At 34.7% G+C, this 16851-nt stretch overlaps 1 long non-coding RNA gene across 1 annotated transcript in view; it reads left to right on the top strand.

Annotated features, from left to right (window-relative positions):
• Positions 1-2596: 2596 nt before the first annotated feature.
• LOC147583119 (uncharacterized) overlaps positions 2597-16851 on the top strand; it is a 53896-nt gene continuing 39641 nt past the window's right edge. The window contains exon 1 of the long non-coding RNA XR_015242843.1: positions 2597-2697. This is a non-coding gene — a long non-coding RNA (uncharacterized LOC147583119). The remainder of the gene's footprint in view (positions 2698-16851) is intronic.

Below are 16851 nucleotides of genomic sequence, written 5' to 3'. Positions count from 1 at the left end.
AGGACTCCATCATTTCTCCCTGCCACCATTCTACTCCTCGTGCGAGCTGACATCTCAGTTCTCTGCATCTCTTCAGTACAAGTGAAAAGTGCTACTTCCCAGGTCAGTCTGCTTCCACTTGTTCCCTTCTCAATTTATTTTCTATTATGTCCATGTCACTCTCATGTTTTCAACCCTCAGTTGTGATACGAATGTCAAGCTAAAGTCCATGTTAAAGCCTAAGAGCCTGAATGACCTCACCTATATCTAACTCCCCAACCTTAACCACATCTTGCGCTATTCTCTTGTCCTTTCTGTTCTCCCTTCTTACAATAATCCATAGTTACTGTCCTGTAATTTTCTACCCAAGGGTCTCTGTACATGTTATCCTCATTGCCTGGAGCATAATTTCTTCCCTTCTCCTCCACTTCCTAACTGAAGAAGGAGTCTGAGACATTTCTCAGGTCTCAGATCAAGCAATGCAGCCTTCCCTGACTTCCTTGACAAGTATATTCTCTTGCAGTTTTCCTTCTTAGCACGTATGATAATAGCAATTTGGGTAATTATTTGGTTAATACCTATCTCTGTCACTAGACTATAGTTCTGTGAAGGCAAGGTGGTGTTAGTTATTGTTAACACAATAATGTTATTATTTTATTATTTTTATTTAGTATAATGCTTGCTACCTTACTGAATATTTGCTGAATGAGGACTGTGAATAATGAGTGACAAAATTCAGTTTAAAAGACTAAAAACAATGAAAGAAAGGTAACTTTGGAGCTGGGATACCTGGGGAAGTAGGTCAACCTAAACAGAGTTTGAAATTGGGTCACATTCTTCTGGTGGCAGGTCCTACTCTAAATAATTATAAACCTAGTCTTACAATAATAATCAAAAATGAGTATCATTAGTTGAATATTTACTATGTTTCAGGAGCTGCATTGGGTTCTTTATATAGTGCCTTAAAAGATTTGAGCCACGATTTTAAAAAGCATCTACATAATAAGGAGATGTCAAATGTTCCCAATTTCTGTGACATTTTTGTCTTTAGCAGGCAAAGATATCTGCTGAAGAGACATCAATTTGAATAAGTATGTGAGGATAATGTTTTGAGATGTAAACAGATGGAAGCTTCTTTTTTTGATATTTCCAACTATTCCATATGGCAGAAGGATTAGTTTTTTTTTTTTTTTTTTTTTTTGATCAGTCAACGTCAGTTTTTTCTATCCGTGAGGTTAAAATTTCTGCCCTGTCTGGGATGAAAGAGAGAGGAGAATGAGAGAAAAGTCTAAAGATTAAAAGCTAGTGTGTCTTAGAGTTCCCAGGAGAGATATGATAGAATCCCTATGGCAACTAGATCAGAAGAAGCCTCATGCCACTGTTGTCTGATGGGGCCAAGAATGCAGCAAGATCCCAGAGTTTACCTTTTCCTGTGTGGTGTGGAAGCAGAAGAAATGTCTGTGTCATCCATGTAGTCCATGTAATGTTTCTGAGTCAGTAGACTCTACTCTCAAGACCTCCTCATTGTTGAGGTGTTGCTAGAATATCTATTCATTTGACCCTTTACCTTGTGCAAAAGAGAGCACATTTGCATTTAGCTTCCTTCTTGGAAATTTGTAAATTATTTTGACTACTTTATGGTTTTGTTTAAATAGAAACCTTATTTCCTAGGGGAGGAAGAGAGGAAAGGAGAACGGTATTAGCCAGAGGGATCCAGAGAGATGACAACTTGAAAATCTCGAATGACTAATACTGCTGTTTAGTATCACAGGAATAAAGTGCTTTATATAGACATAAGGAGTCGATGAAACTATATTACTCATAAGGCAAAACACATTTTAAACAAAATTCCATAGGCCAAGAAAGCCAGTTTTCTTAAAAAGAACTAGATTTGCTGTAGCCTCTGGGCAAGACAGGAATTCTTATTGCCTGTGTAAGAGCAAACACTTCCTACAGTCTTTTGAATTTTATGGGTATTTTCTCAGGTTTCAGAAAAAAAAAAATATATATATATATATTTTAGAACATAGAAGTAAAAGCTTCTTTAGAAGTACTTCCTCTTTTTTAGATAATAAACACATGAAGCATGCCTTTTTTTCAGGGATAGAGGTTGGTTTGAAAGCCTTAATGCTCACAAATCACATTATTGTCATTATATATTTTTGGGTGTTTTTTTTCCAAATAGGTCAATTTGTAGGTTCAAAGAGACTTTTCAAAATTTGTATCAGTAAAAGAAGAACATGATATGCTTCAGAAGTACTTTGCTATTTAGTTTTTCTTCTATTTTATCACCACCATCTTTGCTGGTTGCTATGCAATAAAAATTTGATTGCAATATGGAAAATTTAAAGAGTTTTTTTCAATAAGCAAAATCAAAGGTTTCTTTTTTATTATTTTGCTGAATTCTAGTGAGAAACCTATTTTAATATTCAAGATATTCTATTCTAGGATCAAAGGTCTAAATTTTTCTTGGAGTCCATGTAGTTTATATGTGGTTTTCTAAAAGTTATTTATCAATGCAGAATTTGTTCTATAGAGAGCAAAATGCTGTGTACATCGTATCAGAGTATATTTGATTTACCTGTGATTTGAACTATTATATTTTTCTTCTAGCTATAAAAAGAATGCTGACTGTCCAGTAGAAAGGTCAGCAGGCAATGCGGCAGCGTGGTACCATTCAAGAAGCACCAGCCTAGGAGACAGAGGACAAGGGACAAGGTACTCCCTGACTGTTTTTAATGATCTTGTCTGTGCTGAATGCCCATTAGTTTTGAGCCAAAGAAAAATAATTATTTCTTCCACATACTTAAACGTGTATAATTTTTTGTTTTCCTCTCCCAAATAGGAGAGAAATCTACTCCAAGTTAGCAAGATTAAGAGATTATTGTATGCATATGACCAATCAGCATGAGCATCAACCTACAGCCATTAATTGAGTTTATAATAATTGCCAAGAAAGGCAGTGTGGTTTAATTGAGGAAATAACAGGCAAACCTGAGCTGATATTTTAGTTTTAGTACTTATTAGCCATGTATACTTGATCAAATTCCTTAAATTTCTGGGCCTCGTCTACAACATTAGACTAACAATGTTTACCTTCCTGTGTTGCTATAATGATTAAATAAAATAATTGACATATGCAGTGTATATCACACAAAGTAATTACTCCATAAATGATTATTTTTATACTGGAAAAACTCTGATGTTTCACCATCACCAGTTGTAATGTGTTTCTTCTGATAAGCCTCATATACCTGCCACTTACTTTGTCCTCTTTGGACATTTGGTAAGGATTTGATGGTTATTCAGCTCTCCATCATGTGGCCCTGCCATTCTGTCCAGCATTTAATTGGTCTGTAACCAGTTGACTGAGCAAACAGCGAGTAGCCTAGGGCTTAATATAGGATATATCAAGAGCCCAAAGGGGCATTTATCTCTCTTCAGTGGGGAAATTTGAATGTGACATTCGCAGATATGTATCTTCTCTCCTGTTTCCTGTCTCCTGTCTTCTGTCCTGTCAAAATAAACCTGCATTACTCACATTATCCGAACGTGTCTCTGTTCACTGAGTGCGAACCAAAAAATGATACATAACACAGTTCTCCCTTTCATTTCACCAGTAATATGACACCTAAGTGATACTTTCAGTGGTAAACATTTTTTCTTACTAAAGAACCGGGTATAAAAGACTATCGTCCAGTTTATTTCCAAGGAATAGAACTCCATCCACCATTGAGACCCGCTCCAGAAGCACAAGAACTAGAATATGCAGGTCAAACTGTTCACTGGTCTCAGTCCTTGATAAAATTACTATTTAAGTGTCTAATGCTTATTTCATTTAGTATCAAAGTAAATGGTAATTGGGGAGAAAGTGATGGATTAGTTTAGTTATGAAGTGTAATAGTTGCAAAATTAAGTACAATGCCACTAAGTAGAAATTTTAGGCATAATTACTTCCAAGGGAGATAAAATTTTCAAATAGCCACTTTGGAAGATTACTAATTCATGTTTATAAATTATATTAAAGATGAAAAGCATTATTTAAATGTTAGGGTATGATCTAATGTGCCTCAAAGAATTTAATTTATGTGCAAAATGACAATTACCAGATTCTAATTAAATAGTAAGAGAGAGTAATGGTCTAATGCTTTGATGATAGGCAGAGTCCTAATCATCTAGATTACTAGAATCTAGTTCTAAGTTTGTTGGTCTTAGGCAATCTCTATTTTTTCTGATGAAACTTAATGAAATTTTTCTTTTCACGGGAATTAAAAAAAAATAGAGAGTGCTTGGAGTTGGTCTGACATTTTAAATATCATTAATTGATTTTGATAGAACTAATCAATTGACTTCTTTAACTCTTAAAAAGTTAATTCTTGTTTTCTTTAGCTCTTAAGGAATAAGATGATGTAGATATATATACATGAATAATTATGATTTTTTTCCTCAGAGTAAAATTACTATAATCATTCATATATATATAATTTATATTATATATTCATATGTATATATATAATTTATATTATATATATTCATATGTATGTATGAATATGAAAAATAATTTAAACTGGGATGTAAAAATTTTTGTATATTAAACCATTTCTTAATGACCTATAAAAAACTCTACAATGAATTTCATGTTTCCGTTTAGCTGTGGAATTAATATAATATTTCATAAATCTACCATCTAACAATTTTGTGCATCATAGCCTTATTTAAGGGTCAACTTAGAACAAACTAGACCTGTATTTAAACTGAAGTCTTGATATTTTCTTACCCTGCATTCATGCTTATTGATTTTCAGTGTTTGTAGTCATCCAAAGTCTTCATCATTCATTCATCTATTATTCATCCATCAAGCTATTACTGAAACTCTTCTATGTGTTCTGGATGTTCTGCTAAATTTAGAGAATGTAAAGAAAGTTAGAGCTCATCTTCTCCTCTAAAAAATTTCTTCTCCAGGGAATGGGATAAATAAGTAGGTCAAGTACACCAATGCATCAAGTTGTAAAGATAGTATATATACTGGGAGACTAAATCAAATATGTACACAAATTGATGAAAGAACAGAGAAGTCTTCCTGTAGTTTGTTCTCTGAATGGAATATTAAAGTATAAGTAGCTATTAGCCAAGGAAAGCAAGGAAGGGATGTGGTGACCCCGTTCCCTGAGATGGAGCTGATTGAACAAAGAAGGGAAGATACAATGTTAATTGTGCATGTCTATATATAGTGTGTACTAAAAAGGGGACCACTAGGAGGGGAGCTTAGAAAGGAGGCAGGGGCCAGGTAAAGGTAAACCTTGCAGGCTAAGTGAAGGAACATGGATGTAATCAAATAAGTCAGGAGGGGCCAAGGTTTTTCCTGCTTAAGGAACAACTTGTTCCATATTTCTCTGTACAAAAGCATTCAGTACCCTGTATTGTATACCTTTGGCCCTTTGGCTCTCAAGAGAAGAGGATCTGTATAATATGGCTTGCCAGAAAGTATGTATACATCCCAATTAGGGCTCTCTACTTAAAGTTACTTCTCATATTTCCTTAAAGTACATCACAATTGGCTATGTAGTGCTATTAAACACTGTCTCTAGGATAAGTACATTCATACTTATATGTATGTAGTAACAGATTCAATGAGGTAATTAATGGCCAAGTCCAGTAGAATAGAAACTGTGAATTATCTATGTAAAGCAATAATATTTCTGTGTTTAAATAATTAGGCAGTATATATTACATATAATATAGTATAAATAAATCTCAAGGCAGATTTTCACTGTGTGACTTCCTGACTCACCCTAAGGAATCAGAAAATGATAGTTAACTTTTAGAATAATTTAACTACACAGGTCCTTTGGGTAAGAGGAAAATTCCAATAGTAATTAGCATCCTCATTATCTAGGATGCCTATACATTAAGTTTAGGATATGAAGTTACTGGAAGAACCTAAAAGGAAATGGAAGCTTATTCCAACTTATGTCTTATCTTCTGAGTTTTCTCTCTCTTAATTGGGGGAGGCATTGCCTTCTGTACAACGTGAAGTTCCAATAAATCTTCAGGTAGAGTGTAAATAATGTATGTTAGCTCCATTTATGGGATAATATAAATGGCTAAATTTGTGTGAAAGTAAAGCAAGAAGCTTCATTTCATGACCTTTCAATTTTTGTCATGTTAAAATAGTCTTCAAGGAATCAATTCATTTCCATATCTGGAAAAGGGAGGATATATGTCCCAGTTATTTCTTGTGGCAAGGTAATTTATTGAGATGTAAATTTGTGAGTATGAGGATGGGGCATACTATTTTTTCCAGTGTCCTTGAAGAACCCTGACCCTTCAATTCCAAAAAAGTGTTTTTTCCTGTCTTAGGAGCTCTTTCCAGTGGTAAGCATAGACTGCTACCTACGTTAGGATGACCACATATCTCTTTTTTCCTGGGTTCATACGAGGGCAACAGATGATGCCCATGCTCTGCCCATAACCCCTCAGATTTTTTTTCATGGAAGTGTGTCTTCTGTCCCAACAGTGGGCACTTCTGTCTTTTTGTGGGAAGGCTCCTCACAGATTCCTGTGACCCACTTTGGCAGCACACAGAGAACTGGAAGTATCTGGGAAGTTACTTATATTCATCTAGAGCTGCACTTACTGACTGATGGGTGCAGTGGTTTAAATATTCTAGCTCCCTTGTCCCCTGGCCCTCTTAAGTGTGACCCATACCTTTTCCCTCTCCAGAGACGTCTTAGGTAGGGTTGCCAAATGTAGCAAATAAAAATACAGGATGTCCAGGAAGAAATTGTTTTTAAGTATGTCTCATGCAATATTCTGAACGTATGTATGCCAAAAAATTAATTTTTGTTCAACTTGAAATCCAGTGTAACTGGATGTGTTGTACTTGATCTGGGACCCTCACTTTTGTGGGACTTGACTGGAAATGGCATTCTTGCTTGGCTTCTCTCTTAGACAGTTCTACCTCCGCACTCATCTACCATGTTTCCTTGGGAATATATCCTAAGAAATCACTTTAATACAAATCAGAATCTGCTGGGGAGCCTAATCTAAGACAACCAGCTTTATCTGTTGCCTTGCCATGATTATTAATCCTTTCTCAAAATGTTCTGGTTTGAATGACAAATTTTATGATCACTCAAGCTATTATAAAAACATAAGTTACTGGGGACGTTGTACTGTGTTCTCAAGGAATACACAGAGACATGAAGTAGAGACTATGGGGTGGGAAATTGGAAACATCATAGAGAAAAGGCTTTTCAACCACAGGGCTTGATCTAAAGTTTGTGGTTTCCACAACAAGTGGGTATAGTGATTCAGACCCTTGAAATACCCTGGAGAGGTTAGAAGATTTATTTGCCTATTTTGTGCGACTAAAGGTGTCCTTATCAAAGTTCCCTGTGCCCAAATATATCATAGAAATAGCAGAACAATCAGACCATAGGGGCTATGCAGGTTTGGATAATATTCCATATTAGCAAACAAGGACTACTGAAGCCTGAAGTTATGAAACACACCTGGGGCCTTCACATGGCCCTGAGCTGCGTATGCATCAGCCCTAATAATGGTGAAGATTAAATTCTCTATTAACCCCAAGCGATGAAAATAAGTCATATTTAATTTTTTTTATTTTTATTTTTAAAAATTGAGGATAGTTTTTATTTTTTAAAATGTTTATTTATTTTTATTTTCGGGGGGGGGTGCGTGTGTAAGGAGGGGAGAGGCAGAGAGAGAGGAAGAGAGAAAATCCCAAGCAGGCTCTGTGCTGTCATCCCAGAGCCCCACAAAGGCCTTGATCCCACAAACTATGAAATCATGACCTGAGCCAAAATCAAGAGTCAGACGCTCAACCGACTGAGCCACCCAGGTGTCCTTTATTTGATTTAAATAAAATAGCTTTATTGTGGGGTACATCTAAGTTTGTGGCTACAAATTTCTAGCATCACATTTTCTAGAAGTGTATAATAAAGCTAATAATTACTTACTACCTCTTTAAGTTTTAGTTATAACTTCGTAAGTACTCAAAATGGCCACCCAAAACGTTTTGTGTTTATTTGAATCTAATTTCTAGATTTATATACAAGATCATTTCAATATTAACTTTCAGTGATCTCAAATAATACCCATGAAAGTGAGACAAATATTTCATGAAGAGAATTGTATGGGTTAGCATGTGATGTCATTTGTAGGATTTCAAATTAAATATTACAATTAAATTGCAGTCACCATGCTATCATGCATTCGTAAATCAAAATGTCACATATAAATCTGAAGCCAGCTACTAGATTCACCTTTACTTAATGGATATAGAAGTTGTATGAATGGTATGGTATTAAACATATAAAACCAGAGTATATTTTCTATTACTTTAAAAAATGATCTGTGTTAATCAGTTTCTTTGGCTGAATTAGTATGGCATGACCCTAGCTTTGAAATGTACTTAATTTTCTATCGTCAGTACTTTCTCAATGAAGAAATTGGAGGACATGATAAATAGCCTTTATTCTAAGGTCAGACGTAAGATACTCAAAGCTAATGGCGAACATCATTCTAAGCCACAGCAAATGAGCCCTACCAACATAACAAACTGCTGATATCAGCCTGGAAACCATCTTGAATGTCAGGGATATGCTCTTCATTTGCAGCATTTGATTGTTCATATAAATATTTAATGAAAATATTATTAGACTATTCAGCTGAGTGAAATAAACTGATGGCACAAGGAGCTAGAGACGCTTACTTAATATTCACTAAATGAGATGGCATAATAATTTATTTTGCATATTATAGAAGTCTTTGGAGAGGTTTTGTACTTTTAAACTTTTTAGCACTATTTAAAAGGCATCCTGACTGCCATCATTATGAGTTTTTAATGTATTTTTATGGTTAATGAAAATGTAGCACACATTTTATAGGGAGAAAGAAGACCATCATCCACATAATGGATGATGGAAATAAGGTACCTCTGATTCTGAAGGTTGACTTACCTTTAATATAGCTTCACTGAATCTTACCATAAATGTTAACTTTATACCACATAAAATTACACAGTGGGTTTCTCAAGAGTAGAACTTAAATGATTAAATGGATAAGGTAGAAAGCTTTTTAACTATCATGTGAGCTTTGAATTTTCAGGAAAATTGGAAGTCGCCTGTTCTGAATCATGTATATTTTAGAACGCTGTTTTAGCGAGGCAATATGAAGAAATATTTGGCAAAACAAGTTTTAGAAAACTGTTATCAATCAGATCATACATTTACATATAACATTTCTCAAATTCTTTCTAAATGATGCATCTATTAGTTATTTTGAAAAAAAATATTACTTGAGGTTCATGTATATGTACACAGGATAATAAAATGGGTAGAAAAAGAAGACATGTGTTCTAAAAATATGTTCCTTGGAAAGTCAGGAACAAAAAGGTGATACCTACTTTTAAAAAGTTTGTAAAAAAAAAAAGGTAGCACTAGAGAATAAACTGTATGCGTGTGTACATGAATGTGCTCACATGCTTAGGGTGTTTTCTCTCCAGTTTACCCACAAGTTATAGAAAGAATAAATCCTTTGCATTATTTCTTAAGTGTGAGACATAAAAAGCATTTGCCAAGCTTGCTTTTATTCTTGGTATTTGTAAGGAAACTAAGATAGTGAATACACATAAGCATTAAGAAAAAATTCCCCAGAATACTGCTGAGTTGGGGTAGCTCAGTCAGTTAAGCATCTGACTCTTGATTTCAGCTTAGGACATGATCTCATGGTTCCTGAGATCCAGCCCTGCATTGGACTCTGCGCTGAGCATGGAGTCTGCTTTGGGATTTTATCCCTCCATTTCCCTCTGTCCCTCTGTCCCTCTGTCACTTGTACCCTCCCTCCCTCAAAAAAAAAAAAAAAAAAAAAAATACAGCTGAGTCAGCAATAAATGTTAAATAAATGTAACATTTATGTCCCTCAGACTTCAGCAGTTTATGGTATAAACAAGTCATCCAATCTGATGGGTATGAACAGAAATATATAAGCACATTTCAAAGAGCCATCCACAAATAATCAGCATACTGTGTGTATACTTCAGAATATCTTCTAGGACTGTGAAGAGTCAGCAGCAAATCCATTAAATAGAAGTAGTTTAAGAGAACTTGCCTATGAACTTCTCCTCTCCCACAAAGAGTTTATTGAAAAATGCAATTTGGGAAACATAATTCTAGGAAATTGTACCAATTAGCATTTTTGTAAGGTTAATTTTTAGATATAAGAACACCAACAAAATACATCTTTAAGGCAACCTCTTCTCATGCCATAGAGAAAACTATATCTTCTTTTTAAGTTTTTTTTCAAATTCTAATTAGTTAAAATGAGTGTAATATTAGTTTCAGGTGTACAATAGAGTGATTATGCACATCCATTAAACACCTGGTGCTCATCACAACACATGCCCTCCTTAATCCCCATCACCTCTTTAACCCATCCCCCACTAACCTCCCTCTGGTAGCCATCAGCTTGTTCTCTGTAGTTAGAGTCTGTTTCTTGGTTTGCATCTACCTTTTAAGAGTATAGTTTTATAGGGAATTTTTTTGTTGTTTGCTTTTGTTTTTCTTTTACTACCTGTCTTCCTTTTATCTATTTAAAAATTACACTCAACTTTAGATTAATGGCAGCCTAGGAAATTAGACTTAAAGAGAAATTTATTAAAACTAAGCTTGGGGACACTTGGGTGGCTCAGTTGGTTTCATGTCCAACTCTTGATTTTGGCCCAGGTCATGATCGCAGGGTCATGGGATCAAGCCTTGCATCAGGCTCCACACTGAGCATGAGACCAACTTAAGATTCTCTCTTTCTCTCTCTGCCTCTCTCTTTCTCTCTCCCCTTCTGACTCTCTCCCCTGCTCTCATGCTCTCTCTCTTTTTAAAAACCAAATCAAACCAAACAGACAAAACTAAGCTTGAAGGCATTGCAGAGTTATCAAGGCAGTGAGGAATAATGAAGTCAAGATCTAGGAAAATAAAGAAATCCATTGAGTTGGGCCCCATATTTGGGGTGACTGCTTTTTTCCAGATAAATTTCAAAAATACAAGCAGACTTTTTATAACCTCAGAAGACTTGGGGACAAAAATTGGTTTTCAGAGAGCATCATGGAGGGAAGATACTGGTGAATGCCCATACACCCCAAGTAAGGGTGATGTGGAAGATATTGGCACTTAAAGAAATTTCAGTTTTGGACTTTCTCAATCCCAAATTAGATCAAAATGGTTTGGGTTGTTGTGCCCTTGCCCACTTGCTAGTAGCAAGCATAAGTCTTCTTTGTGTGAATATGGTATTTTCCTAGGCTTCAAATTATTTCTTTATTTTGTGAAATCAAAAGGAACTAGGCACATGAGGAGATGAAATGAGAGAGTAAAAAACAAACAAAAAGAATAGGAGAGAAAGAAGAGGAAAAAGAAGGAAGAAGAAGAGAAGACAAGGGGAAGGAACAATAGACTCCAAGAAAAAGATCCCAACGGAATCTGTTTGATGGAGTTCTCAGACACAAACTATCTAATCACAATTATTTAAAAAAAAATATTTTAATTTTTTAGCAAGCTCTACACCTAGTGTGGGCTCAAACTTACAACCCTGACATCAAGAGTTGCATGTTCTATCAACTGAGCCAGACAGATGCCCCTCTAATCGATATTCTTAATTCAGAGAAATAAAACACAAAATTATAACTTCAGCAGAGAATATATGAGAGATGTGTATGTGTGCATGTATACACATACATACAGAAAAATACATTGACTTAATTGCAACTATGGAACTGAAAAATAAAACAACTTAAAATTCAGGTCTAAATAGATTAGTGTAACTCCATAGTTGTTATGAATGAAGAGGGGATTAGTAAATTGGAAGAAGGATCAGAAGAACATAGGTAAAGAAAAGCCCAGAAGCAGAAGATGATGGATGGCACAGAAGAGAAAACTATTAACATGGGGGCAGTAGTTGAGTACTCTATCACATATGCAAATAGAAACACAAAGGAGAGGAAGGAATAGACAAGAAAACACTGCTTGTAAATGACACAGGAAAAAAAAAATGTGTGTGTGTCTAGTAAACCTACCTAATCTTAAGAGTTTAAAGTGATTGAATATAAAATTAATTTCCTCCAACAAATAAAACTACAGTTCTTATTGGTTTAAGCCTATGGTTAAGAAGGAAAGAACACTCCTATGATAGACAAAGAGAGATCTTTTACTATTATTTTATGAGGGAAGGATACTCTTTGAAACTACACCCAATGTTAACATTATAAGAAAGGTAAAATGGAGGACAACTTTAAGCATAGATTAAAAAATTATAAGCAAAATAAAAGCATATCAGATTCAGTAGTATATAAAAAAGATGATGTATCATGATCAACTTAGGTTTATTCCAGGAATGTAAGGTTGGCTTGACCTTCAATAATCAGCCAGTTTTATTATTCATATTAACAAAATAAAAGCACAAATATATAACCACTAAATCAGTATGGAGAAGGTATTTGGTAAAATTAAACATATATTATGACTTAAAAAAAACTTCTAACAAATTATGAATAGAAGAAACATCCTTATTCTGATCATAGATAGGCACAGAAAACATAAAGGAGGTTTTGTGTTCAGTGGTGAACTATTGAATGTTTTCTTTCAGAGATTAAGATTAAAACAAAGATTTCCTCTCTTAGTATGTCTAATAAGCATCATTCCTGAAGTCATAGCCAGTACAATAGGCAAGAAAAAAAAAGATAAGAACATGGAAAAGGAAGGGAGAATACACATATACATTATTATAATTAATATGCAAATTGACAAAGGTGTTGGATACAATGTCAAAAGGTAGATATGGAATTATATATATGTATATATGGCCTTTGCAGTAACATTAAAATGTTTCAAATACATTGGAATAAATCCTGTGAAAATCTGCCACAGAAAACACTAGAAATATTGTTAGATAGATTTAAAAAGACCTAAATAAACGGAAGCATATACCTGGTCCAAGGATGAAGAGATTTAATAATTTAAAGATATCAGTTCCCCCCCACCCACCCACAAATAGATTTTTATATTCAGTACTATCCCAATCAAAAAACTGGCAGATTTTTATGTGACTATTCGTAAGGTGATACTGATTTAGTAATACAAATGGTATTTCTAAGCCAAGACACTGCTGAAAAAAATAAAAGGTGATAGAACCTGGCCTATCATATAGCAACAATGACTATGAGAGAACCTCAGTAGAACAAAACTGACATATCAGAACAGCATTGTGTATCTATAAACCTTCATAGGGTGCAACAGTGACCTATGGGTGGGCAAAGATTGTTTCAACAAATGGGACAGTGTCAATTGGATATCTGTATAGAAAAAAAAGAACTTGACCTTTTTTTCATGGCATATATAAAGTACCAATTGCTTGTACACTGCAGAATTTGGAAGGCAAAACATGAAATATTTTAGAAAACATGGAAGAACTTTATGACCTTAGGTAGAGAACTATTAATGTTTATTTATTTTGAAAGAGAGACAGCATGTGAGCAGGGGAGGGGCAGACACACACACACACACACACACACACACACACACACACACACAGAATCTGAAGCAGGCTCCGGGCTTCTTCGAGCTGTCAGCACAGAGCCTGATGTGGGGCTCAAATTCACGAACTGGGAGATCATGACCTGAGTGGAAGTCCATGCTCAACTGACTGAGCCAACTAGGCACCCCAAAAGAAGTATTTTTAAACAGGATTCCTAAAAACATTAGCAATAAAAAAGATTATTAACAAATTAGACTACATTAAAATTGTGTTTCAAAAGTAACCATTAAGAGAGAAAACACAGAATGAATGAAAATATTTATAATCCATGTAATCTAGAAAAGACTCCTATCCAGAATATAGAAAAAGTACAAATCAATAGGAGAAACAGAAATTCCAAAAGAAAATGGGATGGAGACTTGAACAGGCACTTCACAAAACAGGATATCCAAATGACTAATACAAATACGAAAAGGTGTGTGACTTTATTCATCATTGTGGGAATGCAAATTAAAACAACTACCTTACTCCACTCACCACTCTCCTGAATGTCTGTAAAGGTTAACAGTACCATTTGCACAAGAGTTTGGTGCAACAGAGTCTCTAATACACTGCTGGTGAAGTAAAATTTAGCATCAACACTTTGGAAAACCATTTGCCATGATCTGGTAGCTTTCTATGATTTTAAAATTCTACTCTATTTCCATGTGGGTGTACATGTGCAGCAAGACTTAACAAATGTTCATAGAAGCATTATTTATAATTGCTAAAAACTGAAAGTAACATAAGTGGTCATCAAGAATGAGATAGGACAGAACATAAGAGACTCTTAAATATGGGCAACAAACAGAGGGTTGCTGAAGGCTTGTGGGAGGGAGGATGGGCTAAATGGTTAAGGGGCATTAAGGAATCTACTCCTGAAATCATTGTTGCACTATATGCTAACTAACTTGTATGTAAACTAAAAAAAATAAAATAATAAAAAAAGATTGAGTTGGGTAAATGATTATGATATAATTATCCAATGAAACCATCTATTGCACTGAAAATCAGCAAACTTCACTACACATACCACATGGATGGAGTGTATAAACATAATGCTGACTAAAATATGCTAGACACAAAATAAAACATTTTGTATTTTGAGATTCAAGGGACCTAATTCAAAGGACAAAACACGTGCATATGTTTCAGATTAAAATGTTTTCCAAAATATATACTTCTCTTAATGTAACATATTTACCTATGAAATTATAAAACCTAGCAAAGTTCACTGCATATAACATATGCTATAGAAAGACTTGCCGACTGGATGAATCCTTAATTGTTTTAGTGAATGATTTCTGTTCTTCTAATTGGACGACCTGCTGTATTAACCAAAATTTATTCTTCCTGAGCACTTTTCCATTTTGGAGTAGATGCAGTTAATCTGAAGGAGATAGAAGAGGAAAGAATAAAACAAAGAATCTGTTACAAACTTGATGACATTATTGGTCTCTTGAAAGAGTTCATCATGTGCCCGGCTAGCTCAAAGTCTTGATTTAGTTAGGGAAGAATAATTGTTTTTCTTAGACTACAATCATTAAATCAGAAAAGAAGAACACTACAAAAGATTATGTAGACACAAGTGCCAGTGCTAGATTTGATTGGATGTGTCTAGAAGATATCATCACAAACACTGATAATGGTTCAGTTCAACTGAACTATGTCATTAAGCCTGATTCTCCCTCCTAAGGTGGAGAGAGGGATTACAATGATCAACCCAGACTTCTAGTCCAGATCAGTGTTTTATGGCAGTGAGAAATAAAATTTAAGAGACTGCCTTTCTTCATGACTTTAGGGAAGGTGAGTGGAGACGTTGGAAAAGCATTTCAGCCTTTTTCTCTCAAAGTCAAACTTTTTGGCTGGATATTACTCTATAGTGTTTCTCTGTCATACTAACCAGTGTATGGTCAAGGGTAAATCTCCTGGGGTAATGAGTCTGTTGTTCTCTTGGTACAGAAAGAATTGAATCGAAAGTACTAAAGAAAATCAATATACTGAAATCCAGGTAAAGAACTCATAATTTGTTCTTCAGAAATGTCAAAGCTAAAACAGGATACTGAAACTTTCCCTTAAGCTTAAAAACAGTAATCCTGTAATATAGAATGTGATCTATGCGGATAAATGAACACATTTATTCCTTAAAAGAGAAAGCTGAGAATAGCATATAATGTAAATTTAATATTTAAACATCAATTTTGACCAAAAAAAGGGATTTTTTTTAGTGAGGGTTCTTGTAATTAACTGTCATTCTGTGGAACTCACTGATAAAATCCTAAATGTACAATGTCATGTTGTTCTCTCTTTCCACTGAGGAAATAAATTTAACCTACAGCAGTATAAACTCAGTCACATATATTGAGGACTGTTTTGATAGCAAAGGTCATTGAATTCAAGAATGGACTATTTGGAAGAGAATTCATGGATTCTGCTACTGTGTAGTTATTGAATAATAAGACACCTGTCTAGCAAGACTCTTATGCATTTCCAGCAGAAGCCAAAAGGATGAATCAGATACACTTTCAAGGACCTTTGCCATCCTATAATTCTACAAGACTGATGCAATATATTTTAAGAAGCATAATTCAAAGGTCAGATGGCAGAGTCATATGTAGCATTGTTGCAAATACAAATCACTTCTGCAATATTTACAGATATTGATAAATGGTATATAGTGAGCTTTATCCTTTAAAAATTTTTTTTATTATTATTTTTTTATATTTGAGAGAGAGAGGGAGAGAGGCAGAGAGAGACACAGACAGAATCTGAAGCAGGCTCCAGGCTCTGAGCTGTCAGCACAGAGCTCAATCTGGGTTTGAACCCGCAAGCTATGAGATCATGACCTGAACCGAAGTTGGATGCTTAACTGACTGAGCTACCCAGGTGCCCCAAGCTTTTTCCTTTCTTAACATTTCTCAATCTCTGATGAAGAATGTAAAATTCCCAATACATTGTTATACTCTATTATGTGAAACAATTTCTAGTATAGTAATGAAATAATTTTTGATACACTTTGTTTGGAATCAGAACATTTTTGAAATATCAAGAAATCCCACTTCTTTTGTAGACAATTATAAACCATACATTTTGGTATCCCCAATATTTAATTTGATTTGTTCAAATGGTTTCCAGATCCTCAAGGTCTTTTTAAAAAAAATGTAAAGTGAACCGTCTAAAAAGGCTTTTGTGGTTACAATTAAATTAAATCATACTCTCCCATAGGCTTGGTATTATTCTAATTGTTACCCTAACATGGCTGTGATTTCATCACCAGTCTTTCTGGTC

Source organism: Puma concolor, chromosome A2, assembly GCF_028749965.1.
Source record: "Puma concolor isolate L17-30 chromosome A2, mPumCon1.1.hap2, whole genome shotgun sequence".
Lineage (NCBI taxonomy): Eukaryota > Metazoa > Chordata > Mammalia > Carnivora > Felidae > Puma > Puma concolor.
The sequence above is the reverse complement of the archived record's forward strand: the minus strand, read 5'-3'. Positions and strand labels throughout refer to the sequence as shown.